This window comes from Phacochoerus africanus, chromosome 12 (genome assembly GCF_016906955.1).
Source record: "Phacochoerus africanus isolate WHEZ1 chromosome 12, ROS_Pafr_v1, whole genome shotgun sequence".
Taxonomy (NCBI): domain Eukaryota; kingdom Metazoa; phylum Chordata; class Mammalia; order Artiodactyla; family Suidae; genus Phacochoerus; species Phacochoerus africanus.
The window spans coordinates 35,542,793-35,568,178 of record NC_062555.1 but is presented as its reverse complement, the minus strand read 5'-3'; the positions used below and the strand labels follow the sequence as shown (position 1 = coordinate 35,568,178).

Here is a 25,386-nt window from a genome sequence, read left to right as displayed (position 1 = left end):
AATAAAAATAAAAAACACACAACAGCAACACTGGATGGGATCAACAATCCACCAACTGTTTGTGACCTTAAAGATCAATGAAAACCAACACCTCATTTCACAGAGAATGCTCAGAAGTGGCTTGTCCAAAGAGATACAGCCTCCCTACATGTGTATCTTTGCTTCAAAACAAAGCAATAAGTGAACAAAAATCATGATTAATAATATTTCTTTAAATGGTGTGTAAGAGCATTTAAGGATGATGATAAATTCTATCTCCCGAAGTACTTTTTTTACTCTCAGGAGCTTTGTGAGATTTTCATTGACAAATTCCAGAGGTGGTTTGCAGGGTTTTAGAACAGGCTGAACAGGACTGAATTGCTCCTGAGCACTTTGCAATAGCAAGTCTGTCTACTTTATTGCAGGGCCCAGAGGTTCCCCCAAGATCGCCTGATAATAATTTGGTATTTGGAGGCTCCTGTGTCACTGCAGGAACTAAAGGAGGCTAAATCCATGCCTGATGGAGGAGAAGAGTTCTATGGTTATCTGCACATTCTGGCCAGACACCATCTTGACGTCACTCCTTAGCTTCCATAACCTAGCCAAGCAAGAAGTTGCCTTCCCAAGAGAAAGCAGTGGGCTTTAATGACTAAGCCCTCAAAGTGTATGCCACTTTAACTATAGACCCATCTCCTCGATCAATCAGGATGGCGAGATGGAGCTGAGGACCTCAGCAACATCAAGGCTGGAGTTGGTCTTTAATTCAACTAGTCTGTGCAGACGTGTCTGAAAACCACGTCATCTGACCACATGGGGTGGTTTCCCAGTAGGATTTACCAACTCGGCTCAAGAGCAGCTGTGCTGCTATCTTCTTGACTGCTGAGAACATTTTTGACAGGGTACAATGGAAACACCTTCTGAGCTGGAAAAAAAAAAAAAAAAAGAAAGAAAGAAAAGAAAGAAAGGAAAAACAAAAAACAAAATGCCCCAAACATTCTAACCAGCGAAATCCCTGAATCCTCAATCTTGGGTTCTCTTGAAGGGTGGGAATGCGTTAAAGCTTCCCTTGAAGGAAAAGCAGATGCCATAGATGGATTGTTATCCTTAAAATTGCGTCTTTCCTAGAGCAACCTTGTAAATTAGCTAGAATCCTAGGCTGAGGGCCTGAATTAAATGAGAATCATCTCAAATATGTACTGTATGTGTTTGTTCTTATAGAGCATGCCCTCTATTTATCCCTAGGGCTAGTAACTCCCTGTGGCAGATGCAGATAAGGAATTCTGACTTTTTCCCATTTGGATTCTATTGCCAATGAACTGCATTTCCTGCAGAGTGTGCCATACTTCTCCAGGTGTTGTAGTTCGAGTGTATATACATTTGTGTGTAGTGTGTGTGTATGTGTGTATGTTCTCATTGGTTATGAGCTTATTAGGCAGCTACATAGATAAGCACAGATTCATAGACCAGCTAAGACGGAGGAAATAAAACACGATAAAGGGAGGGAGGGTTTTAACAGTAGCTGAAAAGATCACACGGGGGATTCCTCTTGCTCCCATTAACTGCCATCCCCACTCTGTCATTGTGTCACCAACCAGGGGAGGGAATGGAGGCGGTACTTTTCACAGAACTGCAGAGGTTTTGAACATATTTCCAGCTTTACTTTGAGTGCCCACAAGCAAAAATTCTGAATTATATCAGAGACCCCAGGAACTCATTAGATGAAGAGATGAGGGCCTGGAGAGTCATTGGAGGTTATTTTCAAACTTCGGTGCCACCTGTACCTATGGTCCATTTTGATGGTCCATTTGATTGGATTTTTTTTTTTTTGTCATTTTTTAAAGTAATAGGGTTTTCCAACAGGTAGAAATAATTGCTTTAGCACTTTCTTGTGCCCTTTGGATACTCATTTTGTCTTTCAAAAGTATGTTTTCTTGGCATTCCCGCTGTGGCGCAATGGGATTGTCGGCCTCTTGGGAGCACTGGGACATAGATTCGATCCGATCCCTGGCCTGGCACAGTGGGTTAAGGACCCGGCATTGCTGTAGCTGTGGTTTGGGTTGCAACTGTGGCTTTGATCTGATCCCTGGCTCGGGAACTCCACATGCTGAGGGGCAGCCAAAACAAAACAAACAAAAATATGTTTTCTCCTAGGTATTTAATTGGCCAAACAATAGCTGCTTTGGGAACTGTTTCTGTCCCTTTGAAGGTTATGTATGACCTGCACTTTAAAAATAACCTACATGTCTTCTGCCCATCATGAGTGTTAGGGCTGAGAAAATGAAGTTATTTTAGGATCCTTAGAAATAGCTTCCTTTAGGGCACAGGGGGCTGATGACTTGTCTCACGGGGGTCTTCAGGGCGCATTGCTCAGACTCTGCAGTCCCAGTCCAGTTCCATTTCTTGGTGCCCTGGTCTCCCATGGCTAGCTTTAACAGCTAGATACTACATTCTCCTTTCAACTCCAGACAAAGTAGTAAGAAGCTATCACGCAATGCTTTCAAAAAGCAACTTGAGTTGCCTAAAAGAAAGGAAAATGAATGCATGCTGCATAATTGCATGTAAACTTTAAGCCATGTTATAAACCCCACTGAGAAGACTTGTGAGCAAATCAGTTTCAAGCCCATTTCCAACTCAGTCAAATAAAGGACATCATTCTATTAGCATTTGACCCTGGGGGGATATTACTTGTTATCAAAAAGAAATACCACCAGAGTATAGGATACCTAGACTTCTTGGAGAAAACACTCAATCCTATGTTGAATAGCTTAAAGGGACAAACAATTATGGATTTAGGTCTGGGAGACACGGTGATATTGCGCTGTTACCTCCGCGTCATCGGCCAACCAAGAGGGAATTTTGCACCCCTCCCACATCAGACAGTTCAGTCCAATTTCACCAGATCATCAGTGATGTGTTGGAAGCATGCCAGCAGAGGCAGGATCCCCCTGCATTTGTTCTGGGTATTTCCTAAGGCCCAGCCCAATTGGAGATGGGTACCAAATGCACCCCCATTTTGATTTCCAGTGGGTCGCTCTTGCATGTGCCAACAGATGGGGGACCAGGACCAGCTCATCAAACACATATGCAGAGGAGCCTCATGTTGTGAAGGAGCTCCTGCTACCCAGATGCTTCGAACACTGAGTGCTCCCCGTGATTAAGTAGAGATGGCGTGATGGGAGTTTTTCTTGGATGTGATGCTCACTCAAAGCTCAGCCCTTGGTGGCAGCTAATGTAACAGAGTGCAGGTTGTCTCCTTGTGAAGTGCAGATTTTCTCTGTCTTTGCCAATCCTGCCAGCCAGAGGGGGTAAGCCACCTTGGTGGGGATCTTCTCGTCTTTGTCATCCTGCCAGCCCTCCTTATGAGGGCAGCCATGCTGCCCTTCTGGCTCCCTAAGTTGTCATTGTTTATTTGTTTGCTCTTTTTCTTGGTTGTTGTTACTTCCCTTGAAGGGCATGTAAGTTGAATTTGCTCCACACCATAGAGGGCAAAGAACTGAAGAGAGATCTACTTCGGGGTGCAACCCAGTAGCCAAGAGCCAAGGCAGTCTCACTCCTTGGCTTAGCCTCTGGAAGGAGAGATGCCTCCTCCTGAGATGGAGGCAGCAGCCCAGAGGGTTCCTGCACCCATGCTGCCCTCCCTCTGAGCCCCCTCCCTTTGGCTGAGAGGATGCTGCGTGTTTCTGAATGCTCGGGCTCCCTCAGGAAGGAAAAAAATTAGAAGGCAGTATTTGTGGCCCCAAAGAAGAAGACATGTCAGCATTACAGTGACTTCCTAGGATTGAGGAGGTTCTTCAGAGGCAAAACTTTAGTAGAGACCTGAAAATTTCTACTAATAAGGGAGAAATAAGTGTTATTTACCCAAATGCCTTCAAGTGCCCTAAAATGCAATTCTTTAAAATGAAAATAATCTAGTTTATAGTAGGAAAATTGGAAAACATAAGAAACAAAGATGAAATGAAAACTCACTCACCTGTAACTCCAGGTCAAGGTAACTACGGATAATATCATTTGTAGTCTTTTTCACTGCCTGTGATCTTAAGTCTGACCATTTGCAGCCTTACCTTTATTGGCCCTCAGCTTTGTTGTATGTCTATAGGAATGGTTTGGCTTGGGTGGATTATGCTGGAAAATCTGTTGGAAGCTCTCTGGGTGTGTGATGGTCAGCGTCAGATTTTATATTTGCTGCGTGGTGCCCTGGCAGAGCTGGGGAGCTGGACTGGCCATGGCAGGTCGAGTTTAGAGAGACCTTAAAGAGAAGAGCTCAGCATTCACAGGGGGAGAGTCCCAGGGGAGATGAGGACTGTGTCGTGGGAGCAAGAGGCTCCCGGTTCTGCTGAGGCACTCTTATCGAGGGTCTCTGGATGGCTCCAAATGTAGTTGACCACTCAGCTGGCACAGATGATCACTCTTTACCTCCTAGTTCTTCACCCTGGCCGGCTAGCTCCCTTCAGAGAGCCGAACTTGCTGATCTGAAAGAGCCAGGCTGGTTACATCTGCTATGTCTCCGACTAAGCAGAGATGCAGAGATGCCTTTTCTTCCACCCAGGATTCCTGGGCTAGACCAGGACCTGTGCTGAGTTGGGATCTCCCCGTCGTCATTCAGCCTTACCTAAACTTGGTGGGATCAGCTGCCCGGTCCTCTCCAGTCTTCTCCTCCTGAAAGGCTTCCTCTTCTAATGTCTCAGGCATCAAGACCTCCGCTGGGGTTCTGGGGGGGCACTTAGTATGACATTCAGGAGCATTTCAGAGGTGGTATTTTGCACAGTAATATTCAAGTTGGTAAGTTCTAAAAATAAGTTTGGAACGCGTAGATTCCTATGATTTGTAAGAGATGACATTTGGGGGAGAATTCTAGAAAGAAAAACAATAATGCCTGGTCTCACTGATCTTCTTCTCAGTTACTCTAGATGCTATGAATATGGGTGGTCGTCAACACTGTTTCTACCCTGTGGCTATTATTTAGCACATTTATTTAGACATGCCATTGACCTTCTGGGTGCATTAAAGTGGAACCCAAGTCATTATTAGATAGTGATGGCATTTACTCTAAGTGCCACATTCCTAATGTTCCCATAAGTGGTTGACATGGAGGGGACAGGATACAGTCATACACTAATTATATCAAAAGAGCTGTCTCCCTGTTATGGAATGCTTCATTAGAGGAGATTACATGATACGGCTGCTTGTAAAATAAGCAGAGATGACACCACTGAGTAGCCACCTGGCTTGTTTTCCTGCAGGAATGATAGGTTTTCAGACCCATTTATACCCTCATGCCCAAACCTCATCCCCGAACCTCATCCCCACCCTTGTTCCTAAAAAGAATTTGCTCTTATAGGTGAGTTGGCCCTTCAGTCTGTTGCTAATGAAAGAGGGAAACCAACTGGTTACCTGGGGACAGAACTCATTCTTACTTTTGATAAGTACAGCCCCCGCCAGCCAGACTGGCTGGTCTCACTGTTGTCTCTCTCCTGGTTTATACTTCCTCTGACCCATAAATATAAACTCTTTTGCCCATCTTGTCCTGCCATCCTCCGTCCTCTTCTCTGTATATTCTGGTCCGGGAACCATGATGCTAATGATGACAGTTCATCCAATGCCTAGTTCCATTAATGCCACTTCCTGACATCCAGAGAAGCAGTTATGATTCCACATTGTGACTTAAGCCATATTTAGAAGGCCGTTTTCTTCTTCAAGTGCTGTCACTTTTAGGGTATTTCTCTCCCTCCCAAGAGCCTGTGCTTTGAGTAGAATTCCTTTGTGTACATAAAAGGTTTAGTTCTCCTCGAGCCCTACCTTGACTTATCAACACTGGTTTTGGAAGAGAAGAACACTCATTTTCTTAGTAAGATTTTGGTGATGGGGAGCTCTGCCTTGGGTTCCCGAACACCTGAGCTTTGGGTGGAGGAAACAATGGCCAAATAGCAAAGGGAATAACCTTGTCACTCGCTTCTTGAATCATGCATCTGTTCTGGGTTTGTGTACACTCTCTCCTATTTCCTGTACATTGCATCCAAAGTTTTCAATTAAAGTGGATCTGAGCCAGATTGGGGTCTAATAGCGGATACATGGGTACAGACCTTGGCATTAACATTCCAGCACCCTCTTTTGTTCTCTTAGAAGAGATCTGTATATCGAGGGGCCAAGCTTCTGTGTATGGGCCAAGCTACGGGAAGGGGTTGTTGGGTTGGGATGAATTCATGGCAAGCCTCTGCCCACTTTTGGAAAGATGGGGCTGGTGTGGATTGGTATGGATGATGTTCCCCAAGGAGACTCTTCTGCGAATGGGCATCCAGTCTGGGTGTCTGAACGGTCCTCTCTCCCAGGGCTTCCTGCCTCCCCATGATGCACCTGCTGGGCTCCTGCTGCCCCGCAGCCCTGGTCTCCACTGCTCTGCCCTTGATGCTGCACCATAATCTGCAGACGTGGGAGAGGGAGGGGGTCTCTGTGGATGGGGCTACATGTTGCTTAACTTGATTTCCCTCTCTTACATCTGAAGAGAGTGGCCCTGAAACGTGACTTGCAGTCTTTTACTATGTCCAGAACCTCTAGGGCTTGTCCACACATATGTTTGAATGCAAATGGAGCTTGGGAATCTTTATTTTACTGACACGTTTGTGGAAATGAGATCTGTTGTATTGGAATTTGTGATGTGGTTGATCGTTCAGAGCCAAACTCGTACACCAATAAAGACAAGAGTGTTAGAGTCATGGTCTCCGTTGCCTACTTTCTTGTCACCTATGGTCATTATTCTCACATGGACTTGAGAACATCATTCAGTCTTGGAATTCCTGAAAGCACCACCAACAGCCCTCTGGACGGTTCCCATTAAACTTTCAGCCAGCCCCCTCTGCATCTGGCAGGGCTAGGACTAGGACAGTGAGGGTGAGGGCCTTAGTTAAAGTGCAGGATTTAAAGGGGCATCAACAATCTCAGCCAGCAAAGTAACTCCTATTTCAATGCAATATTGAATTGGAAAAGGCAAAAATGAATGGAAAAGTATCTTTGTCTCTCTTTTTTTTAAGACCGCACCTGCGACATATGGAAGTTCTCAGGCTAGGAGTTGAATCAGAGGTGCATCTGCTGGCCTACACCACAGCCACAGCCAGAGCAATGAGGGATCAGAGCCATGTCTTCAGCCTACACCATAGCTCACAGCAATGCCGGATCCTTAATCCACTGAGGGAGGACAGGGATTGAACCTGAGTCCTTACGGATGCTGGTCAGATTCATTTTCACTGAGCCACGACAGGAACTCCTCAAATTTTTTAATAAAGACAGGCTCAAGGAGGCAGGGATTAGAGTGGGGCGAGAACTCCAGATTCAAGATCAGATCCTGTCTTTATTTATAATGTCAATATGTTTTCTTCACAGATGTTTTTGTTAATTGCTCCTGTTTAAAATATTGCATGAAGGTATCATTCGTCATGTTTTAATATTTGTAATATTTATACTGACCATAAATGGAATATAACCTTTAAAATTTGTGAATCATTATATCGCACACCTGAAACATATGATATTATACATTAACTATACCTCAAATAAAAAAAAATATAGGAAGTCCCCTCGTGGTGCAGTGGGTTAAGGATCTGGTGTTGTTGCAGCTGTGGCAGAGGTTGCATCTGTGGCTTAGGTTTGATCCCTGGCCTGGGAACCTCCACGCGCTATGGGTGTGGCCAAGAACAATTTTTAAAAAATTAAAAAGGGAAGAAAGAAAACACTATGTCAGTTACTGAATTTGGGGTGTTCCCTTAAATTTGGGGTGCAAGGCAAGAATCTCCCACCTCTCACTTTAGCTGCGGCCTGGACTCAGGTCCGCAAAGCTCTGGCCTCTGCAAAGCTCTGTTTTACATACTTTAGCTGCTGGGCCAATTAGCTCTGGATCTTCTCTCCCTTCCTGGATTCCTGGTCTAATTGTCCTCCCAATTTCCTCACCCCACCTGTCTGCCCAGGGAGGTTCATTTCTCTGACTCCCTTTGGCTCAGCCAGCCCCAGAATCCCCGAACCTACAGTCCTGTGCTCTCATCTCTTCTTACAGACTTTCTTTCTTTTGTATCTGATTGATTCTCCAGAGTAAGGAAATGAAGATGGCCACAAAAAAAAAAAGAAAAAAAAAGAAAAAAGAAAAAAAAAGAAAAGAAAAGTAAGAAAGAAAGAAAAGAAAAGGAGAGACAGAGAGAGATTCTTTTTAAAAGGTAGAAATAAATAGGAGGTCAAGGGACCTTCTTAGCAAATTTGAGAATTAATCTGGGGGAAAAAATTGGATAAAATGTTAAAGTATAAGTGAAATTCTTTTATAAGATTACTAGGGGAGTTCCCATTGTGGCTCAGTGGTTAATGAATCTGACTAGGAACCCTGAGGTTTCGGGTTTGACCCCTGGCCTCGCTCAGTGGGTTAAGGATCTGGCATTCCCGTGAGCTTCCGTGTAGGTCACAGATATGGCTCAGATCCTGCATTGCTGTGGCTGTGGCTAGGCCAGCAGCAACAGCTCCCATTCGACCCCCTAGCCTGGGAACCTCCATATGCCGCGGGTATGGCCCTAGAAAAACTAAAAAGACAAAAAAAAAAAAAAAAGAATTACTAGGTTTTGCTTCATTTTCCCACATGTGGAGTTTTAGCATTAGATTTGCTAAATTAAAGGTATACTCTTTGAGATTTAAAATATTCCATTTGCACTCAGCCTACTCCTTAATGTCATGGGCCTTTTTTGTAATGCGTGCATTTTTTATTATTTCAAACAACCAATATTGAATGCCTTTTATGTGCCAGGCCCTGTGAGTTGCATTTTCACAGTTAAAAAAAAAAAAAAAAAATTCCCGGTCAGCGCTGCAGGATAGATATTATTATTCTGTTTTATAGATGAGAAAACCAAGGCCTGGAGAGGTTAGGAGGGAAAATAAAATGAACCCAAATTACATCTCCAATGTGGGAGTTTCTGTTCAGTCCCCAGTCGGCCTCCTTGAAGTCTGGAGCTCTCTCCAGCTGAGTGCGGCTGCTGAACTTTTCCCAGAATAAAATCCAGCAATTTTCTAACTCTGCCAAACGAATTGTAGTGTTGGTATGGTACCTTTCATGTGGGCTTGTCAAGGTATGCTGAGTGTATGAACCTCCAAACATGAAGGCAGCGCAGAATGCCTGATGGTAGGTGGTGAGCTTCCTAGTATTAGAGGAGAAAGGAGCCAAGAGTAGACTGACCCCAGGCCCAGTCTCTAAAGTAAGGGTTGACACTGGGTCCACTGAGGCAGTAGTGAAGTTTTCTCAAGGGCATTCATTACCAGAAAGACTACATAATCATGAATAATAAACGCTTGTGTCTCTGTTTTGCTAATTAAAACCATGTAAAACCCCACTTCCAACCCCCTCTAAAAAGTTTGCCTTTTTGGTTTTATGTCACAAAACCCTAGAAAAGATTCCTCTACCGTAAATCTCTGCCTCTTTCTTGAACATCTTCTCTTCCTGGAGATAAACATATCCCTTTTCCTAGGTGAACTTGATGTCTGTCTCTCCAAAGATAAAGTTTCAAAAGTGTCAAGTTTTGGGGTAAATGGAGGTGCCCACATTGACTGAGTTTTCTTAAGCAATGTTGCAAGGGTCAATGCACCCACAGCACCTTCCTGGGTCACCCTGTTCCAGGGAGACCAAGGGGACACAGGCTAATAATGGCTTCTCCATAACCTTTCTACAGGCCACCAACTTCAATGCCAGCCATGTGTGAACAACTTATAGGACAGACAGGTCATTTTTCTGGCTCACTTGCTATGACTCATGGTTTCATTTTCCATGTTCCCAAATTGTCTGCTCAAAAGGGGTCAAGATTCTTGTAGATATTTGGCCTTTAAGGACCCTTTTTAGAAAACATGAATCAGCATTGATAAATGGCATTTGTTTTTTCTTTTCTTTCTCTCTCTCTCTCATTTTTTTTTTTTTTTTTTTAGGGTTGCAGCTGTGGTGTATGGAAGTTTCCAGGCTAGGGGTCAAAGTGGAGCTGCAGCAGCCAGTCTACAACCTAGCCACAGGGATGCCAGATCCCAGCCATGTCTGCAACCTATACCACAGCTTACAGTAACGCCAGATCCTTAACCCACTGACTGATGCCAGGGATTGAAACCGCATCCCTATGCACATCAGTCAGTTTCATTACTGCTGAGCCATGATGGACACTCCCGATAAATAACATTTCTTCCCTGAGAAGCCTGTGCATCAGCAACTTCAGAAGGTCTCTCTTTTTGTGTGTGTGTGTGTGTGTGTGTGTGTGTGTGTGTGCGCTTTTTTTTAGGGCCGCACCTGTGGCATATGGAGGTTCCCAGGCTAGAGGCAGAACAGGCGCCACCGCTGCTGGCCTACACCACAGCCACAGCAACAGCAACGCAGGATCTGAGCAGCATCGCATCTGCAACCTACCTCACAGTTCATGGCAACGCCAGATCCTTAACCCACTGAGCAAGGCCAGGGATCCAACCCACAACCTCATGGTTACTAGTCAGATTTGTTTCCTCTGTACCACAAGGGGGACTCCTCTCTTGATTATCTCAACAGCTTAGAAAAAACTAAGGTTTGGGGTATGAATTATTCAGTTGCAGTTCGAAGGTCATCATAACAAATACGATACAATCAAACTGTTGCTTGTTGGAGATTTCTAGGCCCCCTGAACCCCAGTGCCTGTATCAGTACAAAGCTGCAAAGCTTAGGCAGCCCTTTGGTGTTGGTGAAGGTGCAGCCCAGGAGCAGCTTGGAGAGACTTAAATTGGATGAGACTTCGGAGAAGTAGAGTTGAAATATTTCCAAAGAGAGCTTGATGAGTCTTTTGCTTACCCTGGAAGAAGTGTTGGGTGTGTTTTGCATGTACCTGCCATTTGCCAGTATGGAAAATTTTCCTAATGAAATGAAATAAATCTCCAATTAATAACACTATCTGGAGTTTTTAACAAAGAAATTCCAGGATGGAGAGAAATAGAGGGGATACAAGTGAACGTTCAGGTTAAGCTCGGCGTGTGTGATCGTATATCTCTGGCAGATGATGAATGTGCCATCAGGAAGTCATGTCTGACCCGGGAACTGAGTGACAGCAGTCATTGAATGACATGGAAAATCACAGAGGGAAATACTTACTGACAGTTTTGTAAGTTCAAAAGACAAACATGTGCTTTGACATCTCCAGCTCCTAGATTCAGGACATTGTAGGTGCATCATAAACCTGGGATGAAGAATAGCTGAATGAATCCATGAATGGATAATTGTACTTGCTGTACTTGTGGTCTTCCTGTAGCTTTGGGGGCGGGGGGAAATACATCCCTACTTCACGAGCATCAGACCTGGCTAATAAGTTAAACTCCCCTCAGATCCTGTTAGGAGGAAGTTAGGCAAGCTTTTCCATTGGAATTGCTGGCTGTGGCTACCTCTCTGGTCTGCATAGAACTCATACTGTTCTCTAAACATGGAAGTAGTTCACTCATGATGGGTTAAGACATAGCAATTATGATTTGGAGCATATGGTAGCACAGGGCTTTAAAAAGCATTTTTAGGGTCTTCCCATTATGGCTCAGCAGTAACGAACCCGACTAATATCCATGAGGTTTCGCGTTCAATCCCTGGCATCACTCACTGGGTTAAGGATCCAATGTTGCCGTGAGCTACGGTGTAGGTTGCAGATGTGGCTTGGACATGGCATTGCTATGGCTGTGGTGTAGGCCGGGAACTGCAGTTCTGATTCAACTCCTAGCTGGGAACTTCCATATGCCACAGATGCAGGTGTAAAAATTTTCAAAATTTTTTAAAGAAAAAAAATGAGGCATTTAGGAGATAGTCTTGTCACTCTAAGTATACTAGTGCAACATGTTCATGAGAAAATGACTCCTATTTCTAAATAATCAGCATGGAAATAGACTTTGGTGACTAGATTCATTTATGACCTGAGAAGTCTCTAGGTACTAATAATATAGCTAACGCAATGAAACAGGTAAGTAGTTTTACACAAACGCTTCATAAAGTTACCAAACTTTGAGAATTCCTAAACTCTCCTATTTGAAGAGGAAAAGATCTGGAAGTAAATTTGGCAAATTTTGTGATTCACGTTTAAGAAACAAAATATCGACATGCCCAAACTGGGTCAGATTCGATTCAGTGCGTCTGATGTTTCTATATCAAAACAATTAGTTGACTTAAAAAAGTCAAGTTCACTAAATAACCCAGTTAATTTTCTTCAGAGAAAATATGCTACTATAATGCAAGATGATAAGAATGTTAATGGTTATATAACTTAGTATTCACAGTACAAGGAATTATTTGTATATTATTTCATCCCTCTCCACAAATTCTTAAGTTTCTTTTGGAATTTCATCATCTGTGATGTGATCTGTACAAAATAATGTGAGAAGCGATAATAGGATTTAAGGAGAGAAATGATTGAATCACCATGTCCCAATAAAAAGTGTTCAAATTGGATTTCACTGTGTAATGAATTCTGCTTCAATGTAGTTTGACATAAATAAGATTGGGTAAAGGGAAACCAGAAGTAAATCAAATAAATTAATAAAACTATCAGAGCTGCTTCAATTTTGTCCCCCAGACAGTGTCTGCTTATTTGTATAATATAACCTGCTCTTATAAATTAAAACCCAAGCATCTCACTTGGTTGAAAGCAAAAATTTAAGGAAAAGGTAGAACATTTGGGGGCCTGATTAGGGTGCCTTCTGGCTTCATCAATATCAAGAGTCCCTTTGAAAACTGAAACCTGAAACCCAGGAGAGTTGGGTTCAACTTTTAACAGAATTTTTTTTAAAACAACAAGACCTCGGATATAGACACGCATGCAATATTGATGATTAGCTGTTTTTCATATTTTCTTAATTATCCACATCTACTGAACACGAGGACATTTTTTTTCATTTTGTCTAGACAGAGGCTGTGTCTCCATCAGCATAATATATCAAGGTATTTGTGAGTCTTGTGCAAAATTGAATTTGCATCTCTGCCGCCTCTCGCAGGGAGTTCATTATCTTGCAGTACAACCACTGGGAAAAATACAATTTTCAGTGTTTAATAAAACTGTGGTCTTCTCATAATGCTTATGATGCTTGAGCAATTTGTTAGGCACAATTGATCCCAGACGCTTGACACTAATTTTACTGTGGATAGTGCCAGGAAGGGTGATTTTAAATATTGCCTTTATTTGCTCTATTTCAGTGAGAACAGGGTATTTCGCAACTGCACTAATATTTGTGTTTCTCAGAATCAGAGCATCTTCTCAAAAATGTTAAATGGCACTCGCTTTGGCAGCACATACACTAAAATTGGAAGGACACAGAGAAGATTAGCATGGCCCCTGAGCAAGGATGACACACAAATTCTTGAAGTGTTCTATATTTTTGAATGGATTAAGATGTGGTATATATACCCAATGGAATACTACTCATCCATTAAAAAAAACCAAACTAATGCCATTTGCAGCAACACGGATGGAACTAGAGACTCTCATACTAAGTGAAGTAAGTCAGAAAGAGAAAGACAAATACCATATGATATCACTTATATCTAGAATCTAATATATGACACAAATGAACCTTTCCATGAAAAGGAACTCATAGACTTGGAGAACAGACTTGTGGTTGCCAAGGGGGAGGGGGAGCGAGTGGGATGGCCTGGGGTTAATAGGTGCAAACTATTGTATGTGGAGTAGATAAGCAATGAGATCCTTCTGTACAGCACAGGGAGCTATATCTAGTCACTTATGATGAAACATGATGGAGGATGATGTGAGAAAAAGAAATACATATATATATATGTCACTTTGCTATACAGTAGAAATTGACAAAACACTGTAAACCAACTATAATGGAAAAAATAAGGATCATTAAAAAAGAAAAAAAAAGTTAAATGTAGAAGATATGGCCACAAAGCTAAACATACAATGTATAAAATATGTACCAGATGCAGCTGAGAAGTGAAGACACTGATGGGAATGCCTGTTCTCTTGATTCCCAGTTTAGCCCAAGGACAGTGGAAAAAAGCAGGACATTGACTGGCCTGAAAAGGGTCACCTGTACTAACTAATACTTTGTTTTTGTAGCCAGGAACTGTTTAATTTATATATATGTACATATACATGTATAAGGAATACTCTATGTACCATATATTACTATATTATATGATTGCATATATTACATATTGTAGTGATAGTATATATTATTCTTCTTAAATTTTTCATTATAGTTGACTTACAATATTCTGTTAATTTCTTCTGTACAGCAAAGTGACCCAGTCGTACATTTATATACATTCTTTTTTCACAGTATCCTCCATCCTATTCCATTATAAGAAATGAGATATAAACCTGTGCTATACAGTAGGATCTCATTGCTTATCCATTCCAAATGCAACAGTTTGCATCTACTAACCCCAAACCTCTGGGGTGGAGATGTTCACTGAACCCCTTTCAAGCTCCTCCATTCAGAAATCTGTGATCTAATTAAGCCTCATGGGTCAAAAATTTTTAAGCACATTTTCTATATGAACTCACTAACTGGACGACTGAAAGGCCAGAATTTGCTTTCTGATCATCCCTTAACAGTGAGGTTCAAGGGACAAAATCATAAAAAGGGAATCAAGTTCTAAATAGTGAGGTTGGGAGTTCCCGTCGTGGCACAGCGGAAACGAATCTGACTAGAAACCATGAGGGTGTGGGTTCGATCCCCGGCCTCGCTCCCTGGGTTAAGGATCTGGCATTGCCATGAGCTGTGGTGTAGGTCGCAGATGTGGCTCTGATCCCCAGTTGCTGTGGCTGTGGTGTAGGCCAGCAGCTATAGCTCCGATTGGACCCCCAGCCTGGGAACCTCCATATGTGGTGGGTGTGGCCCTAAAAAGCAAAAAAAGTAAATAAATAAAAAATAAGATAAACAAATAAATAGTGAGGTCGAGCCCTCGAAACATGATCTTCAGCTATGAAACCACTCTTTGACGTATGGCTCTCATACATGCCCAATTTCCGTGCCCTAGATCTCTTCTGTTAGAGATGCAATTGAAATGTGAACCACATCTGGTGTTCTGTGTGCTGTAATAACTCGAATATGTGAAATGAACTTGTGGTAGCATGGAAGTTATCCTTTTTTTTTTTTTTCCCCTTGGCTTTTAATAATCTTGAGAAGCATTATGTCATGCACTTAAGAAAGCCCCAAGCTGAAACCATAAACAACAGTTAGCTTTGGCAACTACAAAAGAAAAAGGTATCAGGGGGACCCGTTTCCTATGAGGTTTTTCAAAACTCAATAGTCAAACTGGTTTTCCAACAACAATTTTGAAAAATGCTATGCTTCTTTGCATTGTTTCTACTAACAGATGACTTAGCCAGAAAGACAGTTCTTCAAAGAACTCAGAAGACCCTACAGATGGGAAATGGGATTGTCACCCTTTTGGTAGCATTTTGTAGAATTTGATGAGGACTCACTGAAAGCAGTTCCTGTGCGAACTTTAAGGTTCGCAAACTTTATGAGGTTGAAGTTCTGTCCCTCTATTTTCTTTGAAAGGTGAAATTTTAGTTGGGACTATGGATCCTTGGGGAACTTCTCTCCAAACTTGTGGAGCTCTTGGACCCCTAACCTCTACAAAGTCCAACACTGGATGGTTTGGAGAAATGTAATTGCTACCTGAGCACAACTTAGGCTTGGCGTTCAAGTTCAGCCTTAGTTATTAGCATCCAAACCTCATGCCACTACCACCCCTGGAGCCCCCACTCCAACTTGGTACCCCAGACTATTTCAGACCAACTTTGTCTTTGTAACATGTGCATATTCTGATTCTTCTGCGGCCAGGCAGGCGTATCTGAGGCCAGTCCCTGAAGTCTGTAGGCTGAATGCCTCTCCCTGAATGTGCTGAATGAGAAGATTCCACCCCTTCTTTTTATCTCACCGTCTCTCATTCCTTTATCTCAATACCGTCTCGTTGACCTGACCCTTCCCCAGCTTGAAACTGGCTTTCAATTCCCAATTTTTGCTTAGCTGGTGTTTTCTGGGCCACCAAGGATTTTTCACTGGTTAATATTAAAAGGAGACCGAGCAAGCCAGGAAGCAGATGTCTCTTGGGTGGTGGGTGTCTTTGAGAGTTGGAATTTGAAATCTCTGTATGAAAGAAGCAGTGAATGGGTATAATTAGTCAGGCTGATGAAGGAGTAAAACCTGGTACGCAATTTTTCTTGACTGTCTTAATGAAAAGCATTAGCTATCAGTTTCTGCCTTCACTCCCTGAGGGGTAAAACAAGTATGGGGTTTGAACAAAAGAGTCTGTGTGGGTTTGGACTCTGTTCCTGAGAATAAGTTTTGCTTGGGCGGAAGGTATGTGGAAAAAAACAAAACAAAACAAAACCTCAATGACTTGTGTCACTTCATGCATTTTATTTTAGGAGAATAGATCATAGTTCCAGAAATGAATGAAGTTCTTGCAGAGGCCAAAACGTATTTTGTAACCAAGTGTTGCTCGTTTTCTTCTCATCCCCTTAAGCCAGACGCTTTCCCTAAGTCAGCTTTCAAGGCAAAGGAATTTTTCAGGATTGACTTAAGGTTATCTCTCATCACCCTGTATCCGCCCCTGGTGATGTCAATCTGGCCAACAGCTGCCAAAGGCCTTGAGACCTATTCATCACCAAGGGTCGAGCCAGAAATTAAGTGCCCCCTGGAGGGGATGTTTTCCTGTTGTCAAAGGAATTTTAAAAATGACACTCCAGCATCACTAAGGACAGCTGGTAAAGGCTTGGAGGCAAAGATGGGAGATTCCAGAAGGAAATCATTTGCTAGCCAACAACAAAAATGGCAGCCTCTCTGGATATTGACTATAACCTGTACCAGAGGTCCTCACCCAATCAGACCAAATAGATCACTGATGTATAAGCTCTAGTCCAGAGTGTGGTCCCAGAGGCTGTTTCTCTTTCTGGCATCTCCAGGCATTGCCTCTGGGGACGTTAGTTAACCATCTCCAACAAAAAGGTATCCATTCTCAGCTTTGCTTTGTTATATAGATTTATGGATTGGATCCCAGTAACAAAAAATCTCTTAATTTGTGATAGGACAGAAGGGCTCAGTCTGCATTTTTTTTTTTTTTTTTACTTAAGGGAAAGATTATTTATTAGTGTTACTCAAGGTCACGAGTTTCTTTCTTGATATAATGGGAGATAAGAGGGACACATGAGCTTATTTTGTGTCCTATTTGCTTAGGATTCAAATTCATTTTATAAGAAGTGACAAAACCCATTTTTTAAGGTACGTGGCTTCTCAACAAACCACAGAGTAGAACAGAAAACAAAATGAATTCTGCCTCATTACTTTCCAAGTAGTTAATAAGGCAAACACAAGTCAGCCAGGACAAAGAACTCAGAAGAAAATGTTATTCTTGGGTTCCAATGTTAGCCATGAACTTAACCAGTTCTGGAAAGGGAAGAGGAAAGAAAACTCTTTTTTTTTTTTTTTTTGAGAATTACCATGAGCTAAGTGTTTCCAAATACATTATCTCAGCTGAAGTTTGCATTTGGGCAATTTCTTATGGATGAGGAAAGTGAGACTTGGAGAATTTAAGACTCGTGGTCTAGGTAGAAAGTGGCCGAGACAAGTAGAAACCCAGCTCCTCCCTCCTCAAAGCCACCTAAAGACTTCTGCCTCCACCTCCCATCACCTGGCCAATGACCCTCTGGAAATCCCTACGGGATGGAGCCCCCGTCCTTAGAGTGTCACAAACAGTGAGGTTGACCTGACCCTAGACACTCACTTCAACCATAATAGCAGGAGGTGGAGTTCATCATCAAATCTCAAATCACTGGTGACAAAATCTGCTTTGGTTGAAATCCTTAGCCCTTATCTGTTGGCTGATTGCCTCATGGATGAACTTCCTTTGTTTGTTATTACTGGTTGCAATGACTTTTTAAGATAGCTCTTTTAAAACATTTTTTTTTTCCTTTCTATAAATCTAAAACACTCTTGATGCTTGAAGTAGGGCCTGGGGTGTTTTTGTAATTTATTTTATTTTATTTTTTGCAATTTATTTTATTTTATTTTTTGCTTTTTTTAAATTATTTATTTATTTTTTTATTAGGGCAGCACCCACTGCATATGGAGGTTCTCAGGCTCGGAACCAGCTCTAACCGGAGCCAGCCTACACACAGCCATAGCAACGCAGGGTCGGAGCCACATCTGTGACCTACACCACAGCTCACAGCGACACCAGATCCTTAACCCACTGAGCAAGGCCAGGGTTCGAACCCACACCCTCATGGTTACTCGTCAGACTCGTTTCCACTGCACCCCAATGGGAACTCCTGTATTTTAAATTTGTATATAACTTTAACATATTATTAGAGCATAGTCTAAGAGTATTATTTTTCAGCCATCGCCAGGAGGAAACAACTGTCCTTACAGCCGTCACTAGTATGGAGACAGTGGCACCAGGCAGATTTGGGCTTTAATCTTGGCCCCATACTGTGGCTCTTGTGTGACCTTGGGCAAGTCACATAACTTCCATCAGCCTCAGTTTTCACGCTGTTAAGTGAGATTGACAATGTCGTTCATTTGGTAGTTAGTGTAAAAAATACCAATGACTACTATTTGGGGGTGCTTATTAAAAAGCCAGCTGCTTGCTGTAGTAAGTCCCTTGCTGACATCGTCTCCTTCCACATAAGGATCATAGAGCCCACCTGCTCTGACTCTTCTGCATTCTTGCACTCGGTATAACACACGGTTCGCGGCTCATTGTGGTCCATAGATATCAGGCCTGTTCTCTTGTGTCTCCCTCTCCTTCTCATCTTCAGCGTGGGTGGCATCAGGTCTGCAGGCACTCAGTTTCTGGTGCTGGGCGATAGTGCATCCATGGATGTGACTGATCAGCGCTAATGGCTGTGACCCTTATCGTCCTCCTGTGACAGGTCCTGACCCAGGCCAGGGCTTATTCATTATGTTACTTCAGAGATTGAATCCGGTGGGAAGGTGCTGAGGATCTCGCAATAGAGGGGCCGTTTGATGAACGGCTAGAGGGAGGGTCCATTTCTTAGGCTTTGCTCCCGGTGCTTGGTCCTGGGTAGATATAGACCGGACTTCACTGATATTTTTTTCACCCTCTATGTAACTGGCCATATGGTTAGAGACTCTCAGCGACAAGAGCAGGAATTTGACAGAAGACTAATTAAGAAATCTCAAAGAGAGTGCCTGATATGAGATTCTTACTTCCATAATGCCTTGAATTGATCCCATTAGCAATCCCCTTGGTATAAACGGGAATGATTAAAAAATACTTATCTCTGATCATCTACCAAAGATGTAGGACACGAGGCACTTCTTGATCATAGAGCAGCTAGGAAATATACCTGAATCTGGGGGAATTATTTTCTTGTGAATTATATTCTAAGGAAATAAAACACTCCTGCCTAGTAGATAGAGGTCTCAGGGGATAACACCAAGTAAGATGCTTTTTCCATGGTAAAAGTTCTTTGTAATCATGAATTTGACTTTATTATTATTATTATTATTATTATTGTCATTTTGCCTTTTCTAGGGCTGCTCCCATGGCATATGGAGGGGTTCCCAGGCTAGGGGTCGAATCAAAGCTGTAGCCACGGGCCTACACCAGAGCTACAGCAAAGCAACGCAGGATCTGAGCCGCGTCTGTGACCTACACCTCAGCTCACGGCAACACCAGATCCTTAACCCGCCGAGTGAGGCCGGGGATCAAACCCGTAACTCGTGGTTCCTAGTCAGATTCGTTAACCACTGAGCCATAACGGGAACTCCACAAATTTGACTTTAAACATAAACTTTGGTTTTCTAATTCTGTGTAATAAACCTCCCTCACATTTAGCAGTTTTAAATAGGAACAACTGATCATTTCTCACAGTTCTGTGTGTGGACCAGGCAGTTTTCTACCTCCTACGGTGTCAGCTTGGACTTGAGTAAAGGTCCACGTTGGTCTCTGGCCCATAGCAGGAAGTTGGTGATTGCTGACTGGGAATTCAGCCCAAGGATGCAGTTCATATCCACGTGGACTCCTTTGCAGGGACACTTGTGCCCTCTTACAGCATGAAAGACTCAAGGTAGTGAAACATTTTAAAAAGCACAACAGTGAAAGTTGAAAGGCCTTCTTAAGTCTTAAGGCCTAGTATCAGCACGGTCTGCTTTTCAACACATTCTGTCTGTTAAAGCAGATCCTGAGGGCCAGCCTGAATTCAACATGAGGGGCTTACAGGAGCGCCCACTGTAGAAGAGTGGGCTGGATTTCCTCCCTGGCCTGGGAACTTCCATATGCCGAGGATGCACCCCTGCCCCCTAAAAGAGTGAGGCTCTCACACAAGAACATGAAAATAGGGAATCCTAGTTTATTGAGGCCACCAATGTGAGAGTCTACTACAACATGGCGATTTTGCAAACACTGACCCCGAATAGATTATCTTATGTGTTGTATTTTCGTATAAAAATATATTCTCCCAGATAGTCAAGTAAAATGAACTCTGATGAAAGGGACAGTACTATTCATTCCATGGTTTTAATTCACCTTGGCACATTACCATGGACATGCCACTTGGGAAAGGGAGTTCCAGGGTTTTGTTTTGTTTTTTTCTTGGCTGTCTTGTTGGATCTTGGAACCGAGCAAGAGGGCTGATCTGGGAGGAAAGTGGGATACAACCTAGGTGGTTAGTTCATGTATTTATCTCGCTTAGTAAGCATCTAGGACTGGATCCCATAGCATATATGCCAGTAATTTTTATGGTTAGGCATGTCTTTGTTTTCATCTTTGAGTCCTTACAATTGAGAGTTATAAATGAGAACATACAGAAATTTAGAAAGGACCCTGTTTTGTTAAGATGTCCAAGGATGTAACTTCACTTGTTTGGGTCAGCCAATATATCCTGCTCTAAAAAACAAAACAAAACAAAACTTTCCTGGCATATATTACACTAAAAGAATTTTTGTAACGAGGTGAACTTGGGTCAGTATGATGGTAAGATGGATATAGGCTAGGAGAGCTGTAGGTTTTTGTAGCTGCATCTGATTCATTTCCCTGATGGTGGGGGAGTTTTTCACCACAAGCAGTAACAAGGATACTTTGAAATAGCACAGCAGCCAGAAAACAAATCATATATCTAAATGTATCTGCCCTCACTTCAGGTCAAAGTCTGCAAATTATCCAAAGGACATTTTTCTTGCTTAAGTTATCTGAGCTCTGCTGCCAAGCAGAATTGTATATTACAGTCCAGAGTTGAGTGAGTTGAGAGAGAGAGAGAGAGGAAGACAGAGAGGGAGGGAGAGAGAGAGAAATCCCAACCACTAGAATCCACACAAAATAGAAGAGCTGTGTGTGCCGTCATTGTTAGCCCAGCCTCTCCCATCTTAAGACTTTCTGGGTGAGAGATTCCATCTGGCATGTCCCCCAAATTAACTTGGAAACCTGACTTCTACAAAGTAGAATTGAATGTCTTCCTTCCTACTCCCGTATTTTATTAGTAAAACCCTTCAAACATACGGAAAAGCTGAAAGTATGATTCAGTGAACACCCATATACCCATCTGTAATTAATCGAAATGATCTCTTTATTATCATTCATCCAACCATTTTTAGAAGCATGTCCAAGTAAGCTGCAGCCAACAGGACCCCTCAGCCCTAAGTACTTCAACAGGTATAATTTGGGGTTCAGTATTTGTTTGTGTGCGCTCTCGCTCTCGCTTCTCTTTCCTTCTCTCTTTCTCTCATTCAACTCTGCTGGGTTGTAATACACAGTAATAGACAGTAGCTGTCTCTCCCTACCTCCCTTCCATCCTTCCTTCTTTTCTTCCTTCCTTCCTCTCTTGTTTCCTATTTTTCTTCCCTCTCTTTCTCCTTCTTTCTCTCTTTGAGATGAAAGCTGCATGCAACGAAATACACTGCTCCTAAATGTCCCATTCTCTGAGCTGCGACAAACACGGACTCCATGTAACCAAACCTCTATCAAGACCCAGAGTGATACCATCACCCCATAAAATTTCCTCCTGTGCATCACCAGTCAGTCCCCTCCACCCACCCTCCAATCACTGTTCCGGCTTTTTAAGCCTTATTTATATCTTGCCTGTTCTAGAGCTTCATATATATTCTGGGCGAGAGCTGGGCTTCTTTATCCAATACTTTAAAAAAAAAAATCCTTAAAGCTTGGAAGTGCACATCTTCTTTGTGCTCTAAAAGGCACAGATTCTTTTGCTGCCTCATAGAAGCACGAATTTGTGCTCTGGGAGTCATTTTTGGAGGCAGCTACGCTCACCTGTAGTTACCACCAACTGCTCTACTCTGGGAGTCGTTCTTGACTGAGCAATTTTGAGGTAGTCGACCCTGTGTCCTGATTTTGGTCCCTCCAAGCCTGCAGCGGTAGCTTCTCCTTGAGAAGGTGGATGAGGATGGGGGTTGCCTGGCAGGTTTCCTTTATTTATAGAACATGCCCATGCAAGACACTGAGAATCCTGGAAGCGACTATGTTTATCACTGGGTCTGCCTTTGGTCTGTGAATCAGCTCTGTGTTGATTTGATTCTGATTGTTCCAGACAAAGAGGAGATCATGTGCCTCAAAGCATGCCATGCGACCCAGGGTGGGGGCGAGACCTGTGTCTATCTCCCAAGCAGGGTGAGGATTCTTGGCCAACCAGTCAGATGCTGCCCGCTCTGCCTCCAAGGTAGAAAAAGGAGCTGATGTTATCTTTGCAGCTTTTCCAAAGCCACGGGACTCTTTTGGACTGCCACATCTCCAAGGTAGATGTGGTACATTCAGGAACTAAGAGGGAGCTTCCCAGATGAAATGCACCCTGGGAGGCCTCTCCATCCAAGTGCCACAAGGAGGTACCATTAGGCGGTGAAATCCAGAGGGCCAGGCTGTGCAGCAGGGAGGCTCCTGAGGCCGAACCACTCAGTGTTTTTTGGATACAGGAAAGGTCTTACAGGTGCCTGGCGATCACATGCACGGGGCAGACCCCACCCTTGGAGGGGTTTTAATAGTCTGCATCATGCACCCACATTAATCTAAGAAAGCTGCCACTCCAGTACCTTGATCACGTGCCAGCTGTGAATTGGTTCTCTCTGTTTTGCATCTCACATGCTTCATTTCATGGGACACACTTTGGATAACCAGACCAGCAGCTATCAAGCTTATCTCCACCAACAGATGATTTTTTTATTTAGCTTTGTACTTTAATGGATCATTGGCTATTGAGCTAAGGCAAAGTCAAGTAATTTTTTTTTTTTTTTTTGGCTTATGGCAGTTTAGTTGTTCCACCTTTCTCTTCTATCTCATGTCATGGATCAATCAGATTATCCTCAGCACATTACAGGAAGATCCCCTGTATACCCCCACCTCCACCAAAATAGCATCCTATCTAAACTTCTGTGTGCCTTGCTTAAGGCTGGCCAAGAGTGAGAAACTTCCTTGAGTTTTCCAGTCTGGAAATATTGTGATCCTGTAAAAGTATCATCCAGGCCATAGCTCCCTTACAAAAATCTTACCGTGAAGCCTTATTTACAAATATATGGAAACATGAGTGATGACAGACATCAAATTAATAAAGTGCCAGATGCATCTCAAAACAACAGATACTATCAATCATCTCTAAATATTGTCTATGATGACTTCAAAATGAAACCATGCAGAGTTGGGTACACAATGCATAAGCCTTACCTCTAATTAGCTGCAGACAGAGCTTATAGATAGAGGGAAATTGGACAGGCATCAGAGAAGATAAGGCAGACGGCATGTGCAACTTGGCTGGAATAAAATTGCAGAAAGATAGAGAGATCTCTGATTCAAGTGCATCCAAGAATCATGGAGAAAACATAATGCTTAGATAACAAGGCCACTGAGACAATATCTTGCGAGCTCAGGATGGAGGAGGAAGTGAAGGGTGGGGAAATGGCAGGGGATTGGCCCTAAGACAGACAAAAGGACAGGAAGCTCAGACTTTATATTCTTTTTTTTTTCTTTTTTGTTTTTTTGCCTTTTCTAGGGCCGCTCCCGCAGCATATGGAGGTTCCCAGGCTAGGGGTCGAATCGGAGCTGTAGCCGCCAGCCTACGCCACAGCCACAGCAACGCGGGATCCGAGCTACAAACTACACCACAGCTCACGGCAACGCCGGATCCTTAACCCACTGAGTGAGGCCAGGGATCGAACTGGCAACCTCAAGGTTCCTAGTCGGATTCATTAACCACTGTGCCACGATGGGAATTCCCAGACTTTATACTCTTTTAAATGTATTTTATTTATTTGTTATTTATTTATTTATTCATTCACTTACTGGCTTTTATTTATTGCAGTAAATTACACATAACATAAAATTAACCATGAGTAATCTTCAATACATCAACAATATTGAGGAGTTCCCATCGTGGCTCAGTGGTTAAGGAACCCGACTAGGAACCATGAAGTTGCGGGTTCAGTCCCTGGCCTTGCTCAGTGGATTGAGGATCCGGCGTTGCCATGAGCTGTGGTGTAGGTCGCAGACACGGCTCAGATCTGGCGTTGCTGTGGCTCTGGCGTAGGCCGGTGGCTACAGCTCCGATTCGACCCCTAGCCTGGGAACCTCCATGTGCCGCAGGAGTGGCCCTAGAAAAAAAAAAGGCAAAAAGACAAGAAAAAAAAAATATTGAGCAGCCATTACTGTTATCTAGTTTTGAATGTCTTTACAATTTTAAGGACATCCTTTGCAACTTTTTAGCTCTAATTTTGAAGCAATGATTTTTTAAAATTTTTTAGAATTTTTATGAGGGTATAGTTGATTGACAGCGTTGTGTCAATTTTTGCTGTGACCCAGTCATATACATATACATATATACATACATATACAAACACACATATATATACACACATTCTTTTTCTCATACTATCTTCCATCATGTTCATGATTTTGATACAGAGACTTCCACTTTCTCTGAATCCAAGGATGCTGCCTAGATGGGAGCTTAGAGGTGGCTAGGTTGGGGAGCTCCTGGCACATCTGATCCATTCGTTGTCTGTCTTATTCACTCAGCAGTTTTTGATGAAAGGCTTTTTAAATTGCTTTTCCCTGGAAATTATTCAAACAGTTCTCCTTCTCTTCTCCTGCACCTGGTCCTGTCCTGGCAGTCAGACTTTGGGATCCTAGAGGAGGGACAAGAGTTTTCTCCATGTCTCTGGGGCCCGTGGCCGGGTCACAGTTAAGAAAGCAGAGATCAGAACATAGCAGTGCATGTATCTTTTTCAATGAAAGTTTTGTCTGGATAAATGCCCAGCAGTGGAATTGCTGGATCATATGGTAGCTCTTTATTTTGTTTCCTGAGGCACTCTTCACAATAGCCAGGACATGGAAACAACCTAAATGTCCATTGGCAGATGAACGGATTAAGAAGATGTGGTACATATATATATGTGGAATATTACTCAGCCATAAAAAAG

The 25,386-nt window shown here is 42.8% G+C and overlaps 1 protein-coding gene and 1 non-coding gene across 4 annotated transcripts in view; both read left to right on the top strand.

Annotated features, from left to right (window-relative positions):
- Nucleotides 1-25,386, top strand: part of NTRK2 (neurotrophic receptor tyrosine kinase 2) — a 395,961-nt gene that overhangs the window by 229,842 nt on the left and 140,733 nt on the right. The gene's annotated exons all lie outside the window — the stretch shown is intronic.
- On the top strand, nt 13,243-13,349 carry LOC125113099 (U6 spliceosomal RNA). The gene has a single exon (XR_007131330.1). It is a non-coding gene; the product is annotated as a U6 spliceosomal RNA (small nuclear RNA).